This window comes from Puntigrus tetrazona, chromosome 6 (assembly GCF_018831695.1).
Source record: "Puntigrus tetrazona isolate hp1 chromosome 6, ASM1883169v1, whole genome shotgun sequence".
NCBI lineage: Eukaryota > Metazoa > Chordata > Actinopteri > Cypriniformes > Cyprinidae > Puntigrus > Puntigrus tetrazona.
In genome coordinates this window covers 21,828,079-21,839,012 of record NC_056704.1, presented here as the reverse complement: position 1 = coordinate 21,839,012, position 10,934 = coordinate 21,828,079, and the positions used below count along the sequence as shown (strand labels likewise).

Sequence of the window (10,934 nt, the reverse complement as noted above, 5' to 3'; positions counted from 1 at the left end):
CCATAACAACACTGTCTGTCTTCCCACATGCCCATCAGCCTCAGACCTCAGTATAAACAGAAATGTCTCCTTACCACAGCATTTCCTCAACACTCACTCCTTGAGCTTTCTCAAATTCTAATCATGGGAAGTAAATGCTACCTGTGGCATCTCATTCACTAAACACATAGAAATAAAGTTTATACATGTTGTTTTTCTCATTACTATATTTTCATTCCCTATTTTTTGTTCTATGTTAGGTTATTTACTATTAATAGTATTTATATCTTGAATTAGCATTTATTATTGTATTTAATTGCAGTAATTTTTGTTTATCTGCTTGTTAATTTTTAGTGTTTTTTGTTTGTTTTTAATTTTCAATAATATTAGTACTTCAATTTATTTCAGTTGGTTTCTAAAGATGGATTTTAATCATTTATAATTTTATATTTTTAATGTTAAGTTTGAATCTGTAACATATTTTATTTCAGCTCATTTAAGTTCTTAGCTTTTTTGAATTAGATTTTGTTTTTATATACTATTGTATATTGTTATCTTTTGATTAATTATCAAAACATTTTGTTTCTCTCTTTTATTTATTTTATTGTCTTTTTATTCTTGCTTTATTATTATTCGGTTCTGTCTGCTCAGTTGGTTCTATTGGTCTTTTATCTTTTACATGCTCTCTTGCTTTCTCATGCCTGTCAGGTGCGGTTAGGTGACCTGATTCCTCTAGACTCCAATCCAGTTTTAAACTCCATCATAGTTGGAAATGTAGTTTCTCAGCCTCCTCCATCATAACACACTCTCTTTCTCTCCTCCCCAAATGCTGGTTGACTTAATTGTGGTTGCAGTTTCGATCTAATAAACAGAAATCTAGAAAGGAAGAGGTGGTGGGAGAAGTCTTAACAATCAGGCAGAGGATGAAGAAGGATTTCCAGGAAGAGATAGAAAAGGAAGGGGAAGGCAGTGTGTTTCCTCACTCTCTACAGTTTATGATTTATTGAGCTGTTGCAGAAACAGCATTCCATAATCTTTACATTTGTCCTACTTTAGTACTTAGATGTATGTTTTTAGCGTTGGTTAAAAGATTTTACTTACTCTTTCTGCTTTCCCTGACACTACTTTTCCTCCTCCTCTTCCCTCCATGTGGGCGGATGTTCTGAAGGTTGTATGAGTTAATCGTGCCATTGAAATTGGCTGTTATTCCAAGTTAGTTGTCTGCATGTTCCTTGAGAACAGCTCTCCCTTTCTGAAGAGAGCAATTGTGTTGATATACCTAACGGAGCAGTGCTGGGATCTTCTGTTCTCTCCACTTCTATTCATTTAAGTTATGAAAAATCATATACATAAACTTATGTGACTTTTAATTGTTCATTAGGATGCGTGGCAGGTGAGACACTGGACCAAAGGGATAACACTTGTTGAGCTGTTATTGTAGTTTGCAGTCTTTTTTTTTAGGAGACTTCAATGCAAACTTTAGATGTTTGGAATTGAGGTAGAATACATTTTATACATTTAAAGTCACTAGAAATAAATAATTTACACAATTTTTGTAAGATCTTATATATGCTTTGTAAATCATTGTCTTATTTAGTTTTACTCTTTGGTCTCTATTGGATCTTTCTCTATTTCATTTATCTGTTTCCTCTTAGTCCTCATGCTTTCTGCCTCATTAGAAAGCAGTGGTCCTTACCATTTTGAGGTTATCATGGATGATCTTACCCTGTGAAACTGGTAGGATCTTTGAGTGATTTATCTCCCATTAGAGACATTAGAGACAACAGTGCTGCTGTCTCATCATTTGCTAGGCTTATCCTGCATACAGTGCAGTGGAAGAATTTTGTTTCTTTAGCTTTAGTGGAGTCCATTTTCGTGTTTCCTTTTATTTTTATCAGCAGTTTGACACTGGCTTTGGTTATAATAAGATAGGCAAATCTTACAATACAAGAGCTGTCAACAGTCTTGTTCAGATTCCACTTCCCAAGTTGTATAATCTTGCTCTGTTTTCAATGTGCTCTTATTAGCATCTCCCACCTGTCTCTCTCCCACAGCAGGCTGTAATTTTTATGAGTGATGTGCGTTTGGCGTGTGTCGTCATTTTCCATGTTGAAGTCAAGCAGATGCTGTTAGTTGGTAGTTCTCTCGTGTCTAAGCTCGGTCCTTCCTCTCAGCTATAATTTTGATCTGTCAGGAATTTGACAAGAGCATATTTAGTCTTTTCCTGAAGAAGACAACCTTTAGTTTGAGGTGCTAGATGATGCTAAAGTACTATAAGGTTTGAGTTGTAGACTTACTAAGATATCTCTTAGTTACCTTTTTAGACCAAATTTCTTCAAGCAATTACATAATATATAAGCTTAGTAGAAAAAAGAATTCCAAGATACTTAAGTTAGGTAAAATGCGAGGATAATATAATGTATTTAACACCAAAAAATCTATAGAAAAGGTGTTCAGTCTATTAGAAAATTGACTGAATTGTGTGCTGTCTGTTTTTATATTTAATCACTGGACCATTTGTGTGTTTGTGCTGCATATGTGAGCGTTTCAGATAACCCACTTATATCTAAGGCAAATGGCTGTGTGGACAATAGGCAACAAGGGCTCACTTTGATTTGGAAAAGGACTCATTGTTTCCCACAATTACACTTCCTTCATAAATGTATTTACATTGGCTCAGATTAAAAATGTAAATGTAAAACACCTGTATAAATGCATAATATTTATATAATTGCATCTTCAGATTTTAATTCTGTTAATTTGGTATGCAGGCTGCTTTAGAGCAGAGACTAGTCTGCACTATTAGTCGGATCAACATGTGTTTTAACGGCGATAAATCCTGAATAAAAACCTAGCGTTACTTTGTGCAAGTCATTCCGTGTGATATAAAGCGACTCCCGCATCTTTCATCTCTGTTGATCTGAACCTGGCCGAGACCTGACCAGCGTGTGTTCTTGTCATCGCTCTTCCCGTCCTGATCAGGCACACACTGCCCAATGATATTAAATCCACATCCAGTCGGATATTCTTCCTCGGCCACACACTATCACATGTGCAAACATATGTCTGTGGTTGCATCATCTCAGTAAGTGTAATGGCAGAGAGGAGATGATAGCCATCCACATTAAATCTCTTAAAACCATACCAAGCATATTGATAGCCCTCAATGCACTAACAGGATAGTAACAGCCATACAGTCTTTCATATCTGTATTTGAGACTCTTCACACATTATATCAGTAACTGTCATAATCAAGTGGAGGCTAAACAAAGAGATGAATCGGAAGAAGACATAAAATATACATACCATGGACACTGTTTGAGGATTTAGCCCTCTTCATTTCTCAACTGCACAAACACACACACATACACCCACAATAAAATGGGTCCAGATTGAGTGCAGCCATATTAAACCTGCTTATCTTCTTACCACAGATACACACATACTCACTCGTTTTGTTAATTGAGGAAGCAAGCTGTTTCACACCGCATTGCTTGAAATAGTAGAATCAAATGTACTTGAGTAATTTGATGGTACAGTGATGCAGATCTCACCTGAAGTAAAGAGGTGAAGACAGTCCCACAAAATGCTGTGATTAACCACAATGTTAGTACCATAAAGATAGAAGAATATTTTAAAATGAGATGTGTGGCTGAAAGCTGGATTTTGGGAAATCAGACCTGAAGGAGGAGGTGAATCAGGAGTGGACGTAATTGCAGTCTCAGTAGACATTGAGATTTTTTTTTTTATGGTGATGCTTTGTCTCTGGCAGAACAGCTCTGTTCCTAAGCCCTAGTTAGTTGTGTCATTTCGGCTTTATGTGCTGCCAGCCTAAGAGGCGACATCTGCATTGAAATAGTTGACTTGAGATGGTCAAGATGGGAGGGAATTGCAGATTCCAGTGAGTTTAGCCTTAACAAATCTTTATTTAGCTAAGAACTCTAAATCTGGGCTTTTTCAATCTGGGGTTCATGAAAAAATCACTTTTAGGAACTGCAGAGGGTTAATAGGCTAATGAAAAGCTGATAATTAGTTAAACATTCAAATTAAATAAATGTAATTTAAAAGTTCCTAATTAAATAGCATTTTATTTGTTTACTGTATGTTATTAACGTTTATTTGCAAAAATCCAAAGAACAATTTACATGCAAATGTGAATAATTAAAATAATTAAATTGAAATGAAAGAAGTTTGAGAACTGCTGCACTATTGAGTAATAAATTAACAGAGTGTATTTCAATTGAAGAAAGTCCTTTGTTGCTTGAACTGAACTACTTTGTTGATATTCTGCTTTTGAATAAGTTGTCTTTTATTCAAGATAATTTGGCCTTACTATTCCTCATGCTCTAGAATTGTAACACATTATAATTTGCTTTTCAACATTCTACAGGCTGTAATGTAACACTTTATACATTTCTTTTCTTCTTCTCTTTCTTTCATTCTTTCCTTTCATAAAGCAGAGGTTGTAGCAGTGATTGTACTTTGCTCCAGATTTACCTGTACTATTTTAGAGTGTGTGGGTGATTTGGCTTTCTTATAAGGAGTGCTGTATGTGTGTCTGTGTTATTTAATTAAAAGGTCTGTGTGAAACAAAACTAGTAATTAAAAAAATTTTTTAGACACTTACAGCAGCTCAGTCCATATGCAAATCAAGTCTACATTTAGTTTAAATTGATTATGATTTTATATGTAAGCCTGCACCCCAAATATACTACAGTCCAAACTGTCACATCTCTCTGATTTCTGAGGTATCATGACTGAACACATTAATACTACCATTGTGAGCACTTGAGTCAAATAAATGTAGGATAGCTGTGCATAGGAATCTCTTTCGTAAACACTAACTAATATTTTGTATATAACAAGAAGTTAAATGTTTTCTACTTATTAATGGTGGATATATTGTGGTAGGTTGTTAAGCTGTACAAAAGATGTTTAGGACACCAGTGATTTCAGGTATCTACGCTCTAAGCCAATGACACACCTTGTGGTTTACCACACCTGGCTCTAACACACTTTACACTCCTTATACACACAGGAAAGCCGAGGCTTGCAGAAGCACAAACAATGAAGCAGCTGGGATGTCTCTGTTTTCCAGATTATTCTGGATGTGTGTCAGTCTGTTATCTGTATGTCTTTGTGTTATTAAAAATAATGATCAAATCCTTCTTAAAAGGGTATATCTCATTTAGGAGCATAACTGTAATTCTGTATTTGTGCAGCAAATCAAGCTTTATTCAAGGCATAACTAGGCTACAGACAGACAGAGTCGGCATGTAAGAGTACAGAGTCACTGCAGTGCATCAATACTCATCAGAATACAACGCTACTTGAGCTGCCAAAACTCGCTGACCTTGTGTGTGTGTGTGTGTGTGTGTGTATGTGTATCTGGGTGTAGTGAAAGTTCTAAGCAAAGATCTCTTTTGTGATGAAACCTTTTTCTGCTCTCTCTCAGCCCAAGCTAATGGCAGAAGGATCTTCCCCCTAGACCTGGTAGCATCCCATTTCAACCTGAAGGAGAAGGAATATTTTGGAATCTCATATGTAGATGGGAGCGTCATATACCAGGACATGCTATTATGTAAAGCCATATGCCTCAACCTATGGGAAAAGTGCAATCATGAACAGTTCATCTCTCTGGCTGTGCCAGGGCTAGATGAGTGAACATGTTGTGAAGAAATGATTCACGAAACCAGTTGCCCTTCACTCTTTCTCTCATCTTCACTTTGTGTGACAGCCAGCTCTTCATTCATCCTACACAGTGCTGACCACTGCTGTGTGACATTTGTTAGTTATTGTCTTCGCGCGGATTTCTTTAAGCGCCGACCCCTCCACCCCACACACACACACCTCCAGAGAAACTTCATCCCTTCTGTTCTTACTGTGAGTGCTTGGGGGAATCGATTGTTATGGTTTGGAAATATTATGGTGACCTTTGATCCACCCCACTGTACATTTCTTCCAACAAGGGGATGACGTTGCATTGCCAAGGACAACATGCAAATCGACAAATGGCATTTCTATCCAGAAACATGCACACAGTCTGCGAGAGTTAAAGAGGCATAATCATTTCCCTATACAAACACAATTTAAAACACAGTGGGATATTTGCTTGTCAGTGGTACAATCATTTTGTATTAATATTGTTCCATCAGAGCACTATAAACAACTTTACATGTTCTTAAAAAAATATATATTGTATTGTATTAATATATATTTGTTATATAAATAAATTGATAAAATGAGTTGTGTTTTTGCAAATCAACTCTTCAATACTAATGTACTGGGGTTGAATCTAGTTTCGGATTTAAAATGATCTATTGCAAGGTTATATATTTCACAATAGTTAGAGTGCTTTTGTTTTTGTCATCACACAGCTAAATTATGCATGAAAATGCACAAGCAATGACATCTTGAACGCAAACAGCCTCTTGTGGCTCATTTTTTCACATCATGTTTTATGCCGTTATTTGGCACTATGGGCTGATACATTGTAAGATATTTAGGAGCATTTCAGTTGCTGTGCAGATGCTATCAGTCGACACTGCAGGCTACTTTTCAGGAGGTCATTTCAGCTGGTTGCAGTTAGATCATTAGTGTTCTGGAACACGGAGTTTCCCAAATCTGGACCCATTGTAGCTGCTTCTGTGTTAAAGTGCACGTACAGCTGAAACAAAACCAGTAAATGTTTGCGTGTATACACATAAATACATGTTATCATTTTATTTATTATTAACCTTGAGATTATGAAATATATAATAAACTACACATAAAATAGTTACTTATATTATATTGGCTACCTAATACAAATAATATATAATATTTTAAAAGTATAATATATGTTTATTGACAGAGAGAATAAAGAGAAATGTTCATATTACTTCAGCAATCCAGTTTAGATATTTAAAGAAAACACTTACTTACCTCTAGAATCAATTAAATCCAGCACTTCCATCAGTATTTTTTTGTTGAAATGACTGTATTGTTTGTTTATTGTTTCAAATTAAGTCAATAAACCACAGTTTACTGGCAGTTACAAAGAAAGCAACGTCAATCGAATCCACCATTCCTATCATTGATAACACAGCAGTTTAGGCACCATGGCAGCAGCAGGTGTTAATCAGGCTGTGTTTGAATTGCAGAGCATGAGCAGATATGCTGGCGGCTCGATTCGTTTAAGTTTTATTGCATCACTGCTTGAAATATGGCCAATACCAAGAGCAGCCAATGTATTCTTGCTCTTGTTTTTGTCTCTGTGGGCAAGAGACTTAGCTTGGGCACATTTGTGTGCTTCCTCACAGTATTTTACTGTGTAAGTCACAATCAAACACACAGTGTACATCCTCTGCCAGCGCTAGCTGTGGGTGGATGCTGGTTTATTGCTCAAACCAGCATTAAAATAGCCAACATTTCACCCATTTATCAGGACACCCACTTGAATTGCCTTTCTCATTCAGTCTATTCCTCTTGCATCAGCACACTTTCTGGGTCACACACAGGGCACAAACATAAATACTTTTGCATCACGGACTATGCATTTTGCTAATAGCTCGTGCGGAGTTGTATGTTTCTTGAGCTATTGCATGTCAGTGCAGTTTAAATTGGAGGCGGAGGCCCAGTTTTAATGCATGCATGATGTCCCTGTGTGCATCAGCGTGTATATGTGTTGTCCTTTCTGCTCATGATTGGGCTATTGATTAGAGTGAGCTAAAAGTCTTTGATGCATAAGACTCTGTCTCACTCACATCTCAAATTAAACCCGGCTGTCAATGCAGTTTTATCCATTCAATCTCACTTTCCATCATCTTCTGTCTCTCTAATTTCCCCTCTCACTCCTTTAAACAGTCAGTTTTGGATTTCCAATTATAACTCATCTTCTGGCACATAATATGTCTTAGAGTTCATTTTAAGTTCAGTGTATGTTCAAGGTCATATTATCAGATTGCACCTGTACATATATATCTATGCATGTATGTCTGTAAGTTTATGTGTGAATGGCAGAGCTTCAGCCTTCAGCTGTAATGAAAATGTCTGCTGAGAGCGCTTATTTATTTATGCTGATTTTGAGACAATTACTTATTTATGTGTTTGTTTGTTATTTGTAGTTCAGCTAACTCTAATCTGAGTGCTAAATGAAGCTTGCACAGTGGGTATTTTTTTCTTTTGTAGGTTTCAAGAGAGGACAGAGACAGCATGAGGATATAACAAGTGTCTATGATGCCTCTAGTGATTGGTCTTTGGGTTTGTGTATATAATGCATTGTTTCTTTCAAGTGAGTTCTTTGAAACAGTCTGAATGAACCTGCTAGAGTTTCAGTGAACCTGCTCCAGAATCGGTTGCTCATGTTGAACAATTTTAAATCACCAAGATTCACAAGTAAAACAAATCATGTTTGGCAGTCTTAATATGTGAATTATGTATACAGTATATATGACTGTAATATTTTTTAGACATTAGTATTTTATTAGTATTTTGTATTTCATATTTATTTTTTCTTCTACAGGTTCTACATAAATATCTCTTACATGAGACAATGCACCACAATAGAGCTTTTCTTCCCTCAATGCAAAGTCCTGCATCTATAAAGGTAAACTGTGTTGTCACTGTACTATCACTAGAGGCTGATGTAGGCTAATGCCCTTATATCCATTTATTACTTCACGTATGCCTGGAGCACACTTATCCATAAATCCCACGTTGAAAATGCCACAGATTTGTCTGAAAAATCCTTGCTTAGCGCTGATTGATGATGGTACTGTAGAGTGTGTACAAGTACCAAGCTCTTCACTTTTTATATATTAACATACTCAGCCCATTTATTATACATGCATACATTATTATTCAAAAGGTGTCAACTGGTGTTGTAAAATATTTAAAAGTATTTAAAAAAACGGTTTACTAAAAATTAAGCAGCACAAAAAAGCAGTAAGTAAGAAAATGTTTCTTTTGAGCATGTAGCGTATAAATATGATTTCTGAAGGACTGGGAGTAATGCTGCTGAAGATTCAGCTTTGCATCTGCCAGGGAATTAATAGTAATGTTCAAAAAAGAATTTAATATAAACCTTTGTTTTAAATTAAAATAACACAGTACCAGTATATTACAGTATCGTTGAATTGCAAGAAATAAATCTATTAGTGTTTATATATATATGATTATATATATATATATATATATATATATATATATATATATATATATATATGCTATATATAAATATATAATTAAACATTTGCAATAGCTGTTTGATTTGTTTTAAAAAGCATTCTGTATTTACTTAGGTGTATATGTATGCTGATCAAATCTACAGATTCCACCATGAGCTCATTGTACACTTTACTCTAAGTCAGCTTTCTATTGCTTTAATCCTCTAACGTATGACATTCTAGAAATTCTTGTGTTCAGCAAAGGTAATGAATCACTGCATTTGACTTGTCTTGATAATTAAGACCCCTACCTTCCAAAAATCCTCACACAAAACCCATGTGTGTATGTGGCTTTGTCCTGATATTGATTACACAGGAAATAGCGGTGATTTAGATAGACCCTTCAGTGATAAGTCAGCAGATCAGGTCATTAAGAGGCGATAAGATAAAGACAGATTAATGGAGATATCTGTCTGCTGCTTGATCCTGTGAACTTAAGGGTCTCTCTTTTCCTCTGTCTTGTCTCTAGGAGCTCATAGAGGTGGACAGTGAGGTGGTATTTAGACTGGCCTCTTATATCCTACCTGAGTAGATCGTGTCCTGTACTGTTTATCATTTGTGACTCTCATAAACTAGTGCAATGAACTTTCATAAAGTTCCCATACATCTCAAACTCACTTGTGTTAGCATTATAGAGTCATAATTCAAGGTACTACAGTATTTCAGCCTGTGAGAGTTGCTTTATTTAAATCTAAAACAGGATGTTTCCTTTGTACTTGTAAGTTATCCACTCTGAAATACTTTGGAGAAATGGTTTTCTACTATGACTCTGTGTATGTGTGATCAGTGTAGTATCCAGGTATGTTATGTGTCTTTGACCTTTTAGGATTCAATCCAGATGCAAAACTACATCCCTACTGAGACACATGCCTTCTGTATATGTCAGTGGATACGATCTTTCCAAGCAGTCTAAATCTACCATCAAACACTCGTATGAATGCTAAAATATGTCTTTTTCTCCCACAGGAAGTAGGGGCTTCACGGGTAGAGGCTGTGTGAATGAGCAGATGCCCTTGGATTAAACCTCTTACACTCGCACATTATCAGAAGTCTCTCTATCAATTGTGTCACTGCAGGTGAAAACAGATCAATTTGCGTATATCAAACTCTCCTTCCCATGAAAGCACATGCACGATTCAAGAGATGGAGAGAGAAAGAGAGATGTATGGGGTGCAGACCTGGGAGCAATTCGGGAAATGGAATGCAGAGGATAAACAGTGTTAAAATTACACACACTAACTGGCTCTCCATCACACACACACGCTTACTAAACACATTCTACACACATTATCTCAGCTACAAATCTGTCACATGTGCATCCTTCAGCTTTATTCTGTCACTCTGTTTTCTTGACTCAATTTCCTCTGCCTCATGCACTTCCTCTGTGCCTCTCCATGCTCTGTGTTAGAAATGGCACACTACCATACTGCCCTAATTTTTACAGTATTTGTTTTAAATATAGTGTGAAAATTTTTTTATGTGGAATGCCTTTATAGTCACACTAACTTTTTGCATTATACAACTGGGCACACTAGAAGGGTAACATATCACATTGCAATTCATTTGACTTAATCTTCCATTAAAATAGTTATTAAAGTAATTAAAATGATTCATTTAAACTAATTTGCCTTTTCTTTCTTCATCTCTGTTCTGTAAATCCAAATGATTTACATATTAGTGTTTCTATTCAGATATTTTGTATTATTTTGCAGTATTATAAACTACTAGGGCTGATCTCAAAGAACTGCC

At 35.9% G+C, this 10,934-nt stretch overlaps 1 protein-coding gene across 8 annotated transcripts in view; it reads left to right on the top strand.

Annotated features, from left to right (window-relative positions):
- The window catches only part of foxp1b (forkhead box P1b), a 529,351-nt gene that overhangs the window by 86,123 nt on the left and 432,294 nt on the right, over positions 1-10,934 (top strand). The gene's annotated exons all lie outside the window — the stretch shown is intronic.